Here is a 15,782-nt window from a genome sequence, read left to right on the forward strand (position 1 = left end):
GAGGGTGAGAAACTGAGAGGGCCTTTTATTGAGCTACACGATGGTGGAAGCCTGGAAGAGGCCACCTCCTGTGGGTGAACTTCATTGTTATTGACATTCACAAACAACATTACAACAACTATAAACTCTAAGCACATGAACATCGAAAAAGCACCAACAATAAATAAAAAAGACATGATCAGCAACAGCCCATGATTAGTACTCAGAAAATAGGCGAGGCAAAATGGTATAATCTGAGGCTAATTGAGATCTTTACAAGACTGCAATACACAGGGTTTCTCTGGAAAATTTAATAGGAAGCTGAGAAATATTGTTCCTTAGCTATACATAAACAACCTATGTAGGATTCGAACCCACATCATGTGCAAAAAACACATAGCTCTACCAGTTGAGCTAATAGACTTTACTATTTGAAATTCATTTTCACTTAACAATCCATTTTACACACAAATCCCCAATTCTCAAAACCACGACCCCTCTTTTTTTATGTATAGTGATCCTTTTCTACGCATAGTGACCCTTAAACAAACTAAACACCACTTTTTATAATATAGTCACCCTTTTTTAAATCATAATATCTCTATTCTACCTAAAGTAATAACAAGTAATTAACAACTCAAGTAATGCAATGATAATGAGGAAACGAGACCTGTTACTGGTAGCCTATAGCAACACTTCCGCACACACAGAGACAACAACAACAATTGCACAACCACACACCAAAAATAGCAAACACGCACCACTCAATAGCCAAACCGTAGATGCAACAACAAGAATAGTTCATTTAAAGATTAAAGAACAAGAACTCCACAAGTCAACACAAACAATACTATATAACAAATAAAGGACACCATGCATGTACTAGAAAAGCAATAACGAGATGTATTAACTTACGTCTCTGCATCAGCTTTTTTTGTTTCAAGATCACCAACTTCAGTAGGCGCATTAGCTTGAACAGGCCACCATCACCACCTCGCTTGCGCTTGTTGTAGAAATAACGATGGCACCAGACGTGGTGGCCTCTTCCTGAACTTTCACATCCTTTTGCTTCCTTTTCAAGGGTGGATTCCCTGCTTCATGCTGATCATTATCTACACAATACATGAGTAGAAATCAGTGATGATAATAAACATTCCAAAACACTACTCCACTCCATAGCGTGACCATTACAGATAGTATAGTAACCCATATAATTATACCAGTTATAATTTCCTCAATTCTACATTATAAGACTAAAAACGGTAGCATAGTGACCTTTAAATTGTGAATGTTAATGAATACCTTGTATTAGACCAATAAATCCCAAAATTCAGCAAAAAAATGCATAGAATACCATGTGAAAATTAGTAAAATTAAACCCTAATTTGTGGCCACAAAACTTCAAATTGTGAATGTTGACAACAAGTAGCTCTTATCAGACCAATAAACCGCAAAAATCAGCACAAAATACTTAGAAACCCTAATTTAAAAATTAGTAAAGCAAACCCTAATTTGTGGCCGAAAAACATCAAATCAAGCAAAAACTTAAGAAACCTCTAGTATCACAAAAAACAGCAGTGCGAGAAAATATTAACAGAAAAATACATGAAACATGAGGTAAAATTAGCGAACTGAAGTTTAAGAAATTCTAAAAGATATTGAAGAATAAAAACAAACCTGAATGTTCGATTCGAGTAGGTGAATTATGGAGACCTATTCGACCTCCAACTGAAGTACCTCCCCTAGTATTTGTCGCCATTGATAATGGAGGTGTAATACCGCGAATTTTTAAAAAAACTTGATTAATTATGCTAAATTATTTTTATTTAGTTTAAAACCGTTTTAAATCCTAATTTCAAACTTTATTTTAATTAACGAAGTTTTATTGCGATTGAGTTTTAATATCGTTACACGATTTATTTTTCAGATTTTATAATTTAATTTTTACGAGCTTAAACTACCTTTTAAAATCTTATTTATTTCGAAATTTTAATAATTTTGGAACGTTCTTATTTTATTTCAAAACTAAATTTATTTTATGTTATCGATACTTTATAAAGAATTATTTGAAAATATGATTATAATTAAACATTCCTATTTATATCAATTCCTAAATATAGCAAAGGAATTTCAGAATTTTTCCTAACTAAGTGAAATTACCAAAATACCCCCAAGAGCAAAAATGACAATATTCTTCTTCTTCTTCCTCCCTCTCCACGTATGTTTTCAACTCCCTTTCCCCTTATTTCAGTCAACATTCATGCCTTGGTCCTCAAGGAGTGAATGCTTCTTCTTCACTTTACTTAGCAATATAAACAAACAATAACTTGTCAATTTTTTTTCTTTTCTCCAACCAAGAACCAGTAAACAAAATTGGAAATCACCACCCATAACCAACACCATTGTCGCCTTATTTCTCTTCTTTGTTGCACCCCCTCGCTGCACCACCTTCAGACCACCACCACTGCATCCACCCAGAACCACCGCACCCCACCGTATCTCCCCTCCCTGCTCTTCCCCCTCACGCACACCTCTGCCTCCCTCTTTCTTCGCCTCTGCCGCACCACCCAGCCATGAAACCACCACACCCCGGCCACCGCACCACCTTCTATACTCACCTTCGCCTCACAAAACTCGGCGAGCTGCTGCTGCGCCGCCCAGGCTTGACCAGAAACGCCCCTCCCCTGTTTTTCCCCTGTTTTGTCGACCACCCCTTCCTTTCCTTGCTGTTCCGCCACCACTCAAACACCACCACAGTCGCATCTACGGCTCGTTTCCGTGCAGCGGCGCCGTCCAAACCTTCAGCCACCACCACCCCCCCTCTGTCCTCTTCGTTCTCCCCTGTCCCTCGTTGATCCCCTGCGCGCTGCGCTTTCAATTCCAGGAACCAAGTTTCAATTGAAACTTTGGTTTCCAAATTCATTTAAGCTTTTATTTGGGCTTCGGGGTAAGTGGCATATGATTTTTATGTTCATATATTTTCACATAATTAATCATACTCATGTTTTTAAATAAATAAAGTTTGATAAATTTAATTATGTACTAATAAATTATTTTATTATTTTTAAGAAGAAAAATTGCATTTAAGTTATTAGCCTTGCCTAATAATAAAAAGAAAAATAGAATTTAAAATAACATTTCATGGATTTTTGAAATAGAAATATATATACAAATATATTATTTCGAAAGTATCGATTTTTAAATTGTTTATCATTTAATATTAATTCGACTATATAATCCTTTGAAAGAATTTGGACTCGGAGCTCAGGAAGAACGGCCCATCGAACAAGAAGTATAAACTACGGTTGAGGTAACATCTATTGCTAACACCCACAATCCCCTTATGAACTGTGTTTTATGAGATTATGAAATATGTTTATAGTGTTTTATGAGATTATGAAATATGTTTATAATGATGTGTTTTTATTGGATTATGGGATATGAAATGTATTTATGAAGTGTGTTTTATGAATGATGATATTTAAATATGTTTATGAATGATTTTATAAGATGATGTTTATGAGTTATGAATAAGATACGAAACATGATAAATAAAAGTGTAACAGGTTCTGACAGTTAGTGGGGTTACTATTTCTAGGTCGTGCACGTACCGCCGTACCGCGGGACACCCAACAAGGGAGAGTGCTCATTGAGGGTTACCGCAAGCTAAAAGAGAAACTATTTAGGTACGGGCGTATGTCCAACAAGGGAGGGTGCTCCTTGAGGACTATCGCAAGGTGGGAGACGTCCCGCAAGGCTAACTTGTCAGTTACCAAGTAAAATGAATGTTTATGAAAGATAATGGGAACTATTAAAGTTTCAAGTTATAATGATGTTTTATTATGATGCTTTTATGAAAGTGATTTACTATATTCTATTCTCCCTGTTTGCAAAGTAAATAAAATGAATTGAAATGAATTTACGTTGTTAGGGTAGTATGTTACTGGGCCTCGGCTCACGATGTTGCTTTTTTTTTTTAGGTACGAAGAAGATCATGTGATGCCTTAGAGTGAGGATGCAACCATCAAATTCACGATCAATATTTAGTAAAGATAACTATGTCTCACTAGTAATAATGGATATATTAATTAAACTCTAAGTCAAATTTCAATTATTGAATTGGATTTTAATATTTATGTTTAATCAATGTTAGGAATATTTATTAAAGTTCATTTAGATTTCGATGTAAATATTAAAGAATTAATCGAAGTGAAGTATAATTACTGTTACTCAACAGTAGCCAGTAAATTTAAAAAGGTTATGTCGCCTTGTATTTCCCACGAGGGAGATACGGCAGTGACGCTCCGACTAAATTAGGGTTCCGCTGCTAATTAAAGATAATTAACCTAATTAATGGTGTTTAGAAGTCGGGGTGTTACAGGAGGAGAGAGAAGTTGAAGCTTGAAAGTGAGGTGAGAAATTGAAGAACAAATCGAGAGAAGAAGAAGTAGAATTGCAGAAGATCGAGAGACAATTTTGCGATGAAGCTCGAGAGAATGAGGGGAGAAAAAATATTGGACTGTGAATGAGGAGAGAAAAAAGTACGAGTGAATGGGGAATCGATAACTAAATTCGATCGGGCTTTTTTTATTCACACGTGTGAATGAAAAGGGTAAGATATTCACCTTCTTCTTTTGGGCTTGGTCCACAGTAAGACCAGGTTCATTTAAGAAAAATACGTGTTTTTTAGTTAAAAACAATTAATGTAGCAAATAGCAATATAGATCAAAAGAGTTAAGGTGAATGACAATTTTAAAATCATAAACTTGTCTTAGTAAATTTGTAATATATTTTTTTCTTTTCCTATCTAAAAATCCTATAGAGTACTATAGTGCTAATTGAAATTATGTCTCATGCCTTTTTCCTTCTTATAGCTCTGATGTTGTGCCTCAACTTTAGACAAAATACAAGAGGAATCCATACTAAATATATTGAAAGGCGTGGTTCAAACACACGACCTCAAGTTTGAAAAATAACTTTTCATTACCATCTTAACCAACCACTAATTGTTGTTTACCCATGAACATTAATTTATAAATACAGGTGAACATGAAGTCTAATACAACTAAATCTTTATGTAATTTTTTATTTCTTATGGACTACTCCTTGGAATAAAAAATAACAATTAAAGCATCAGGAAAACAATGAATTTAACTTGATATCATAAGTCTCATAAGTATCAACTATAGAATTGCCCTGCATATATCTAACTAGATTTTAGCCCGTGCGATGCACGGATTTTATTAAAACGTTAAGTTTAAATAAAACTCCTATGTATATACTAATTTTATATACTTCGTATTAGATTAGATTAGTTTTTGATTTTGCATTGAATGTTATTTTAGATTTTTTTTTTAATTATGAGAGTGTTGGTTTTTGAATGAAATTGTATATGCGTAATATTAATAATTAATTAATAAAAATATTTACGTGGCACTTAATTATTTATCTACGTGGAACTCGACTTTTTTAATTCAAAATTAATTTTGAAATCTTATTTTTCATTGGCCGAAACCATTAGATTTCCTACGTGGAGCTATAATATTGGATTAATGTTTGATTTTAAATTTATTTTTATTGATTTTATTTCAGATTAGTGTTTGATTTTGGATGAATTTTCTTTTAGATTTATTTTTTAATTATTAGAGTGTTTGATTTTAGATGGAGTTGTATTTATTAGTAATTAATTAATTAAAATATCTATGTGGCACCTAATTAGTTATATATGTGGCAATCGATTTTTTAAATCCAAAGATAAATTAGGAATCTTATTTTTCATTGGCCGGGACCATTAGTAATCCTACGCGGCGCTCTACGAATTCAACAAATATGCCTATTGGATTAATGTTTGATTTTAAATTGAATTTTATTTATTTTATTTCAGATTAGTGTTTTATTTTGGATAAATTTTATTTTAGATTTATTTTATTTAATTATTATAGTGTTTGATTTTTGATGGAGTTGTATATATTAGTAATTAATTAATTAAAATATCTACGTGGCACCTAATAATTATCTACGTGGCAATCAATTTTTTTAATTCAAAAATAAATTAGAAATCTTATTTTTCATTGGCCAAAACCATTAGTAATCCTATGGGACCGCATGATATGTGCGTTTTATATAGTGTTTTCACCCCCGTCCCTTAGTACTTTTATGCGTCAAATGAGCTCTTAGGAGCCGTTTTTAGTACTAATCTGTGTATTTGAGTGTGCCTTGAGTTTCAGGACTACTTAGTGAGAAATTGGTCTTTTTAGACCCGTTTCATGATGATTTAGGCCACTACACGATCCCGAGGGGATTCGGGACGACTATTGTCGACTTACGGGAGCCCTAGATGTTCATGATCGAGCCCCGGAAGTTAGACTCGGTGTTGCGGACGAAGGGCGGATCACTTAGCCCTCCGCCCGGTGGATTGCCCCTCGCCCACCGGGCGAACAAGCATAAAGGAGCAGCAGGCAGCAGGCGCCCGACGGGCGGATCTTCGCCCGGTGCCCATCGGACGCCCATCAAAGGCAGCAGCAGCAAGTTCTCCCTCCTCCCGACGGGCGAGTGGCGCCCGACCGGGCGCGTGCAGATGTTTCAGAAGTTTCTCCCTCCGCCCGCCGGGCAGCCCTGCGCCCGTCGGGCGGATTTCGAGCTGGTCGCCCGTCAGGCGGTTGGCCGCCCGACCGGGCGACGACAACCCTGGGGCTACTTGTGCGCGCGGTTTACTTAGTTTTTCCGGTTTTTCTTAATGATTTTTGGGCAAAACTATAAATATAGCCCTTAGTTAATTTAGTAAAACATCTTATTATCTCATATTCTAGTATTAAACACTTAGTTTTATTTCCTTAAGCTTAGTTTTTCTCTCTAAATTGTTCTAAACACTTAGTTTATTTTCAATCCAAAATTCAAGCTTTCCTTTACCATTGTTCTTCAATTAGGTATTGCTCTTTATTTCAATCTTTTGGTTTGCCTTAATTATGTTTTCAATCATGCTAATTGTTTTGTTTATGGTTAATATGCTTGAGTAGTCTAATTTCTAGGGTTTGGGGATCCATGATTAATATGAAGGGATATTGAATAATTGTGATTGTTGGCATTGTAATTAATTCCTATTGATTGGTTTATTTCACTATACAACTAGAATTTAGCCCGTGCGATGCACGGTTTCTATTAAATTGTTACGTTAAAATAAAACACCTATATATATCAACTGCTATATTTTATATATTAGATTAAATTGATTTTTTATTTTGGATTGAATTTCATTTTAGATTTATTTTTTAATTATTATAGTGTTTGCTTTTGGATGAAATTGTATATAAGAAATATTAATAATTATTTAATAAAAATATTTACGTGGCACCTAATTATTTATCTACGTGGCATTCGACTTTTTTTATTCAAAAATAATTTTGAAGTCTTATTTTTCATTGGCTGAAACCATTAGATTTCCTACGTGGCTCTCTAATATTGGATTAATGTTTGATTTTTGTTTGAATTTTATTTTAGATTAATGTTTGATTTTGGATGAATTTTATATTAGATTTATTTTTTAATTATTAGAACGTTTGATTTTGGATGGAATTGTATATATTAATAATTAATTAATTAATTTAAATATCTACGTGGCACCTAATTAATTATCTACGTGGCACTCGATTTTTTTAATTCAAAAATAAATTAAAAATCTTATTTTTTATTGGCCGAAACCATTAGTAATCTTAGGTGGCGCTCTAATAGTTCAGCAAATATGCCTCCTTTATATATGTATATTAGATTAGATTTGCGCAGGTTTAATTGTGGTAGTTATGCAATATCAAATTAAGATTCGAGAGATGCAATTTGATGTTTAGGCTTGTGTCAATAGGTGGAATTAGGATTAATACGTAGCGAGAGCACGTTAATTCTAAGTCTATGATTACTATCGATTCGAGAGAGCATGCTAGTCTAATTAATTACCTTGTTGATTATCGTGATTGTTCGTTGTCCTTTATTGTTATTTGTTGGTGAACCTATGCCCTAGATTCCTTAATATATTGATTCATAATCGTTTAATTGTCGTTCGTAGTCTTATCATACAATCAATCAACCAAATCTTGTTCCCAATAGTCTAGTTTAATTAATTGATAGTAGAAAGAACACCTGTTTCCCTGTGGATTCGATCCTGACTTCCCTTGCTACCTAGCTAGTGGACTTAGGTTATTTTTGATTAGGTGATACGACTTTAGCCTATCACCGCACGAATTCAAGCAGAGGTGTGATCTCCCTGCTGGATTTCCACAATGCCGACTGTCGAGAAGATAAAGAGAAACACTACTTTTCGAGTCGCTCAAACAAATAGGCGACATATAAGCTTTTAGAGTCCCCTGTTACAGAGCAGGCGACTCAGAAGACTCCATAAATCAAAATAAAAAACCAAATAAAAGGCTTATCGAAAAAGTGAAAACCCTCTATCAACCTAAATCCTCTATCAACCTAAACCCTCAATGGCGAAAAACCTCCATCAGCAAAAAAAACCTCCATCAGCGAAAAACCTCCGCCCACGAAATACTCCAGAAATTGAAACCAGACCTCCATCAACAAATTGAGAACGAAATTACAGTTTCAGACACAATCACTTAGGCACCGCACGAAGCAGTCGGCGAACGTACCCTTCCAAAACCGTCTTCGGTTCGTCCTCTTCCTCTTCTCTATTTGTAATTTGATTTAGTGATTTGGTTTAGTTTCTAGGTTTGTCTTTGTGTTAGTTGGTTCATTATTGCTTCTTATAGCTTACAATGAGGAGCAATTTTATGATTTGTTGCTTAAAGCTTCAAATTTTGAATTTAAATGGATTAATGAGAGTTGAGGGGTTCCTATATTGTGTACATGATTACCATTGTTGGATGATTTAGGCTTTAAAAATATGTTATGTGTTTTAATGTACTTGGTAGTTTAGTCTGAGGTTAATTAACCCTACGGCGATGGTTATTGCTGTATCCAAAGCACCTTATTAATTGGTTATTTGTTTATTTGATTTATGACGAATGAAGTGTGTGAACTTTGAGTTTGATGTAACGTTGTTGCAATGGCTATTGAATACCGGAAAAAATCTATGAGTTTTATCGAATTTGCTTCACTCGAGCAGTCGATCTTGCCTTGTTCTTCTAAATTGCCCATGTCTATATTTGCTTGTTGGAGTGTGGGTTCTATGGGGGGAAATTATTTTGACCATGTTTTTCTAAGTTGCTCATAGGGGCCTGCTTGAAGGTGAAGCCAATCAAGCCATCTTTATTTACAGTATAGTAGTAGACTTTAAAAAGTTTATAGAATACGTTTGTAGATGAGTTGAGTTTTGGGGGTTTATACAATTTTGTATCTGCTAATTGGTTTAGCTGGGTTGGAAGTCTTTGCACTTGAGTGATAGTGTGATACGTATTTCCCTATTGGGTGATGGGATGGGGGAGACGAGATCACAAGAGTATAAGTTGCTGAATAAAATGGCATTCATATTCGTCAGTCTTTCCGAAAGGATATGAAGTCTTGTTCGAATTGCTTACTTTAACAGAGGTTTAGTTTTTCTAGTTTTGTATTTGTGTTCGTTGGTTCATTACTGTTTCTTACGACAGACTTACTGAAAGGGTGTGAAGTCTGTTTCTTACTATTGAATAACTCGTGTCCAGCTGAATAAATTGATTAAGGAATAATATTAAATAAATAAAAGTTAGAAATTAACAGGGATTGTGGCCACAGGGATCTTGCAGCTTTCTATGAGTTTCTGGATGTGTGTGCTTAATTTCTCTTGGATGTTTATAGGCATAGTTCTCCATGTGTCGTGTTGGGCCAAAGTTCAGTGCTTTCAAGGAATTTGTTTTGGTGATTATATTTGCAGATGGTCTATTTGATCTCTAAATGAGTAATACAAGGTTGGGTATTGATCATCATAGGTTTTCTTAGCTTTGGACTGGAAATTTACTGCAGCTCTTGCTGATGCTGTCTGGTTTTAATTTAAAATTGCTGATCTTGTAAGATGGACATCAAATTATCGAGAAAGGTTATTTTTTACAGGTCATAATCTAAATTTTCAGAGGTCCATCTTTTTGTTTGGAGTACTGTGAAGTCATATACTCATTAGGTTTAAGAGGGTTACACAACTTTGTCTCCATCGAGTTTGGCATCTTTTAGTTGTAGGAAAATTGTCAAATGACTCAAATCCTATTTCTTATACGCACCTACAGATTCTGCAACATAGTTTGGACCTTCCATCTTACAAGATGGAATGCTCAAAATTGATGAGTTGCAGGAGAATGTTAAAATAGTTGCATACGAGTCTTAGCTTCTCACTCAGTAGTGTGGTCAGGCCGTATATAATGTTATGATAAGTTCTTCACATTTTGTGTTGTAGAGTTGTTTGTGCTCACCCAATTTCCTTTGACTGTTGTTGGGGATACTCAAAACTTATGAACTTGTGGAACTTCATTTACATTGTGACAAAACCATTCTCCCATTAGATTTGGTTGCGGCATTATTCTTGAAAAATAAGAATTATCGAAATAAGAAATCAGACATACTGTTTTATTGAGAGCTAGTGTTATTCATACATAAACATTCATAACGAATTAGGTTTAATATCTTCTTTTTAAATTTCCTGTAAATAGCCTCGGTAATTAGCTACCATGTTCATCTTTGAACCGTGTTTCTTTATAGGTTTAGTGATTACCTGTTCAGGCTTAAAACCGGTAAATCTATAATAGACATCATGTCCCTCCGTTATCATATGGATTAATTGCCTCAAGCTTAGCTCTATAATATAGCTGTGTGTGTGTCTCTCTAGTCACAATGCAGAAGAAAGAAGAACCATAATCTTTCAGAGTCGATATCAAGTGATCCGTCTTCTATTCTCAATACCTTTGACCTTGTGCTTAATGATGTTATCATCGTTTGACATCTCATCTACATTGTTTATGTGATTTTTCTATTAGCAATCGAGATAAACTCCTGCAGAACTGTTTCAGATCACACACAAAAAATAGCTAGTTCAACATTTATCTTAAATTTTAAAGAAAAGAGTAAGAAAATATCAGGGGTAGAATCCTGAATATATCTCTTTATATATTCCTGATTCTCTAGCAGGTTTTGATACTTCCACAACATAATTTTTTGGTGCCACTTCAATTATCTCATCCAACAGGTTAAAAGATGAACGAAACTTTGATTTTAGTTGTATTTGCATCGTGCTGTTACTCATCCATTGAACTGAAAGACTTGCATCCCTTGCTGCTTTCTCTATCTTTTCTATAGTTTCAGTGATTGTGTATTTTGATCCCAGCATTATCATGTTGTTCTTGTCGTCCTGTTTTTCAAGATACCAATTAATCTAATGAGTGCAGTTCTTATTAGTAAAATTTACTACTTAATTTGAGAAAATCACTAGAGAATCCTCATTAATCAAATTTAAGGGGCAAAACATATTTTGGTTTCATGTTTGTAGACTTGCCTGCTCTTCAAATAGGGTTGACAAATCAAGGTCTCTAGATATTGCGACCAGTTGGAATGCATTGATAAATCCTTGAGTTTCAGGGACAATTTCTTTTTCTGACCTTTCCTAAAAAAAGGCTTGGCAATTATTTAGCATGTTCATCTTTGAACAACACGTGTTTCTTGTATAGGTTTAGTCATTACCTTTTCAGGCTCAAAAACTGCTCGAACGTCATCTGTGTAGCTCTTTCCTTGAAAGTAAATTCCTGCAGCAGGCTTATAATCTCTCTGAAACCACTCATCTTCAACAAATTCTTCTATTGTAATTCTCTGCAGAAAACAGAAGTCGAGGATGGTTAGATCAATCTGTTGTTTTTAAGTGATCCTATACTTTCATATGAATTTAAATCGTATACCTTTTTTGAATGGGGATTCAATAATCTGCCAATAAGTTGCTTCTGACTTGGTGTAAACCAATTTGGACATTCATACTCAACTCTCAATATCTATGCAGAGGAAACTTTGCCAGATGAAGAGTTCTTTTGTATGATAAAAAGTGTTTTACTGTTTATTTTGTGAGGAAAAATACCTTTGTGTACAAATTCAATAGATTTGGGTCAATGAATGGTAGTTAACCAGCACACAACTCAAATAAGATCACTCCACAAGCCCAGACATCTGCAACTGCTCCGTCGTAAGTTTTCTTGTTCAGTACATGTCAATTAGACAATATTGAAGTTAGTTCTTTCGTTTCAACAATGTCGGACCATTGTATCTTATCACTTATCAGACTTTTTTTTTGATTGAAAACAGTTTCCTCTTACCTCAGGTGCTACATAGCTTGGAGAACCACATGCTGTCAACAACAAACTTCCAGGCTGTAGGCATCAGTTCAGAAATTAGTAAGCGAAACATTGGGTAAACGAATTTCACTTTGATGATAAGTATGTACCTTTTGCAATGCACTGAGTCCAAAGTCTGGTACTTTGAGGTTTCCTTGGTTATGCAAAAGCAGGTTTTCTGGCTGCATAGTAAATGAAACATGTCGATTGGGTCAGTCAGCTGGTTTGAGTTCTTATTTGGATCGGGCAATCTAATGGAGTTCAGAGTTCAGTATAGCTACATCTTTCAGCTGTTTACAATACCTATAAATCGCTGTGATACACTCCTCTGGAATGGCAGTAGTCTACTGCTGGAAGTATTTTGTTGCATCACTTTACTTCTCCAAGTAAGTCTTTACATTCGAGTATAGATTCAGATAAACTAGAACCTTCAAACTTCCAAGAAACAATATATGATCAAGTTATAGTTATCTAGTGTTCTTACCAATTTTTCAGAGAGTTGTCGTCCTGCTGCATATTCCATGACTATGTAAATCTTTGTCTTTGAGCCGATAACCTATGATCAGATAGTTAGCAAGTTAAAAACTTCATTCTTTCACCTAAAAACATACAGAGCAAGTTTGTGTAATGAAATAAGAGCACTTGCCTCGTGTATCCTTACATTGTCCAGATGATTCAACAACTTCATCTTTCTGATTTCTCTCTAAACCTGTTCTAGCAAACATATATATATATATATATATATATATATATATATATATATATATATATATATATATATATATATATATATATATATTATGATGAACTCCCTAAGTATGACGTGATTTTCAAAAGGTAACTAACGCATCATATTCACGTTCCTTTTGAAAATATCTTAATTGGCTGGAATCTAGTCATGTGAATTGCAGCACAAAGAGATTTCCTAGGAATATGAACCTTAACTTATAAAGTTAGAGATGTCAAAGACTGTACATGGTATCTAAACATATAGCGGAACAGTTCTCATTAGTTCACTTTGTGTCATTTGTTTCTTGTTATATTTTAGAATACAGTCAAGACGTGGTTGGATTTTCCATATTGTATACAGGTGCTCCCTTGTCGAGTTGTCTGTACCCAGGTAAGGCCTTTGGTATTTGTTGTGCGATATATGGAGTATTTTGAATGAAACTGTTGTCTGGTTCCAGAGGTATATGTGGTTAAGTGTTCGTTAATTGTTGGTATTTCTTTTTATTATATGTGGTTAAGTGTCCTCGTTCTCAACAAGTTGGGCTAGTTGAGTCCGGCTATTATGTCATGAAGTATATGGATCAAATAGTATCGCTTGTATCGAAAAAGGAACGTGATTTTCAAAAGATAATTAACGTATCAAATTTTTTATCTTCAAATTTGCACTTGCTTAATTGTTTGAGTGTACTTGCATCGATTCTAATATATCTATGCATTTCGTTTTGTGTATGTAGCATTTCACTCTGGAGGTATATACTCAAGAAATTATCGATATATGTTCGTGAAAGATGGTGTGGATTTTTCATTGATAATTGTTTATAGTTAATTAATTTCAGTTTGACACTTAGTTGGCATAAACTTCTCAAATTCGTGTCTAGGATTTTCTAATATGTAAAAATACAAAAGTATTATGTATGACTTTTATCAATTTTTGAGATTATATTTCAGTGGTTTGAATTTTTATTTATGCCATTTAATTTCGATCGGTCTGAATGTGGCCATTTAGATAAAAAATGTGGCGCATTTACAACATCGTCGACGTCCATTTTCGTCGTCGCTTCTCATGTATACAGGAAACACCGTAAATTACTATATACATGGCCTCTTAAAAAACATGCGACACCATAGCGTACCATATACATCACCTCAAATGAAGTAGGCGACACTATAGAGTATCATATACATCGCCTCCAATAAAGGAGGCGACACCATAGAGTACCATATGCATCCCCTCGAACTATGGAGGCGACACCATAGAGTATCATATACATCGCCTCAACAAAATAGGCGACTCTAAAGAGTACCATATGGGTCGACTCTATATAAATAGGCGACACCATAGAGTACATTTGAATCGCCTCAACATAAGCAGGCGACACCTTAGAGTCCCTTTGAATCGCCTCAAACGAAGTGGGCGACACGATAGGGCACCATATGCGTCGCCTAAAACGAATTAGGCGACTTAGAAAAGTACATACAAATACAAAGATTTCCTCTTAGGAGTCGCCTCTAACATAAGAGGCGACACATAAACTGACCTACAGTGTCGGGTCACAAGCGACACATAAAGGGGGTACCTATAGAATCGTCCCCTGTGGAGTCGCCCATGAGGCGACTCTATAGGTGGTTAAGAGGCGACTCCAAAAGGTGTTTTTGTAGTAGTGAAAGTGGATTCTGCAAATACAGTAACCTTTGTGAAATATATACTTGCCAATTTCTTCATGAGTTTAGGGGCAACGACCTCACTAGGGTTACTCAGAATGTCATACTCCACCGTTCTACTAAATAGACTCAACACATCCTCAAATACTCGACCAGGACCAACAATACCAGCTTATAAGGATAAAACCGTATTTTTATGTAAAAAACGCGTGGGATTTTAGCGCACGCAGACGTCAAATAACGATACACTATATTACAAAATCAACTTAAAAGTACTAAACAATTGATAGTGCAAAGTTTGAGAAAAGGTCTAGCCGTCCTCCTCCCTTTTTTTTTTCTCTCTAGGGTTTACAAATTTCAAAGGGTTTCTAGGCCGGAAATAGTCAAATTTTCGGCCCTTTTGGTTTAATTATTCATGTGTTTGTCTTCAGATTCAATAAAACTACATCGTTTGAGTGTAGTAAGTTCCCCTATGGTGGGATTAGTGAGTGTAGTAAGTTCCCCTATGGTGGGATTAGTTGAGTATTTTGGTTTTAGTATTAGTATAGTTTTGGTGGATTATCGTCGTGAATTCGGTTCGTTGATAAAGAATTATACGAGATTGAACCAGTTATCAAATTTTCAAATTGACTTAGATGAATCGGATGGAAACCGTCCTCGCGGCTACAACAAATCGTTAGACCGTCTCTCCGAAAAGGCTGTATGTTCCAGCGATATGTGCGAGTGATGTCCCACAGTGCAAGATCTTACCAACGATGGTAGTTTTGATGAAGGAATACCTCTTTTTGATTCAATTTGTTATGTATTTGTTAAAGGAAAAATTACTTTAAATAATCCAACCTTTCGACGATTTTCTGTTAATAATCCGACCTTTGGATTATTATCTAATAATCTAACCTTTGCACCCCATTAACTTTCATTGCACCTAACAAGTCACCAACCCGGTATAGCAGGTCACCTATATACGTGTCATGTAACCATTTGTTATTTTTATATTAGAAAATAATTAATATATTTTTTTTTTCCCTTTACCTTCTTCCTTTTTCTAGTTTTTTTCTTTCTTCTTTTCTTTACCCTTCCTCCTTGTTTAGTCGCGGCCTCCACCACAACTCTAACCCTTAACCA

The 15,782-nt window shown here is 35.0% G+C and overlaps 2 long non-coding RNA genes across 5 annotated transcripts; both read left to right on the forward strand.

Moving 5' to 3' along the window:
- The first annotated feature begins 2,451 nt into the window (after nucleotides 1–2,451).
- On the forward strand, nucleotides 2,452–4,208 carry LOC130462570 (uncharacterized). 2 transcript variants are annotated; one of them, XR_008923096.1, is made up of 3 exons: nucleotides 2,452–2,926; nucleotides 3,228–3,289; nucleotides 3,960–4,208. It is a non-coding gene; the product is annotated as an uncharacterized lncRNA (long non-coding RNA). The 2 variants fall into 2 exon arrangements; XR_008923097.1 differs by lacking the exon at nucleotides 3,960–4,208 and adding an exon at nucleotides 3,578–3,849.
- Nucleotides 4,209–8,396: 4,188 nt separating this feature from the next.
- On the forward strand, nucleotides 8,397–13,942 carry LOC110785774 (uncharacterized). Of its 3 annotated transcripts, XR_008923101.1 has the most exons (4): nucleotides 8,397–8,637; nucleotides 11,939–12,118; nucleotides 12,238–12,652; nucleotides 13,730–13,942. It is a non-coding gene; the product is annotated as an uncharacterized lncRNA (long non-coding RNA). The 3 variants fall into 3 exon arrangements; XR_002532675.2 differs by having other exon boundaries at nucleotides 8,398–12,118; XR_008923099.1 differs by having other exon boundaries at nucleotides 8,398–12,118; nucleotides 12,254–12,652.
- Nucleotides 13,943–15,782: the final 1,840 nt, after the last annotated feature.

The sequence above is a fragment of the Spinacia oleracea genome, chromosome 1, assembly GCF_020520425.1.
Source record: "Spinacia oleracea cultivar Varoflay chromosome 1, BTI_SOV_V1, whole genome shotgun sequence".
NCBI lineage: Eukaryota > Viridiplantae > Streptophyta > Magnoliopsida > Caryophyllales > Amaranthaceae > Spinacia > Spinacia oleracea.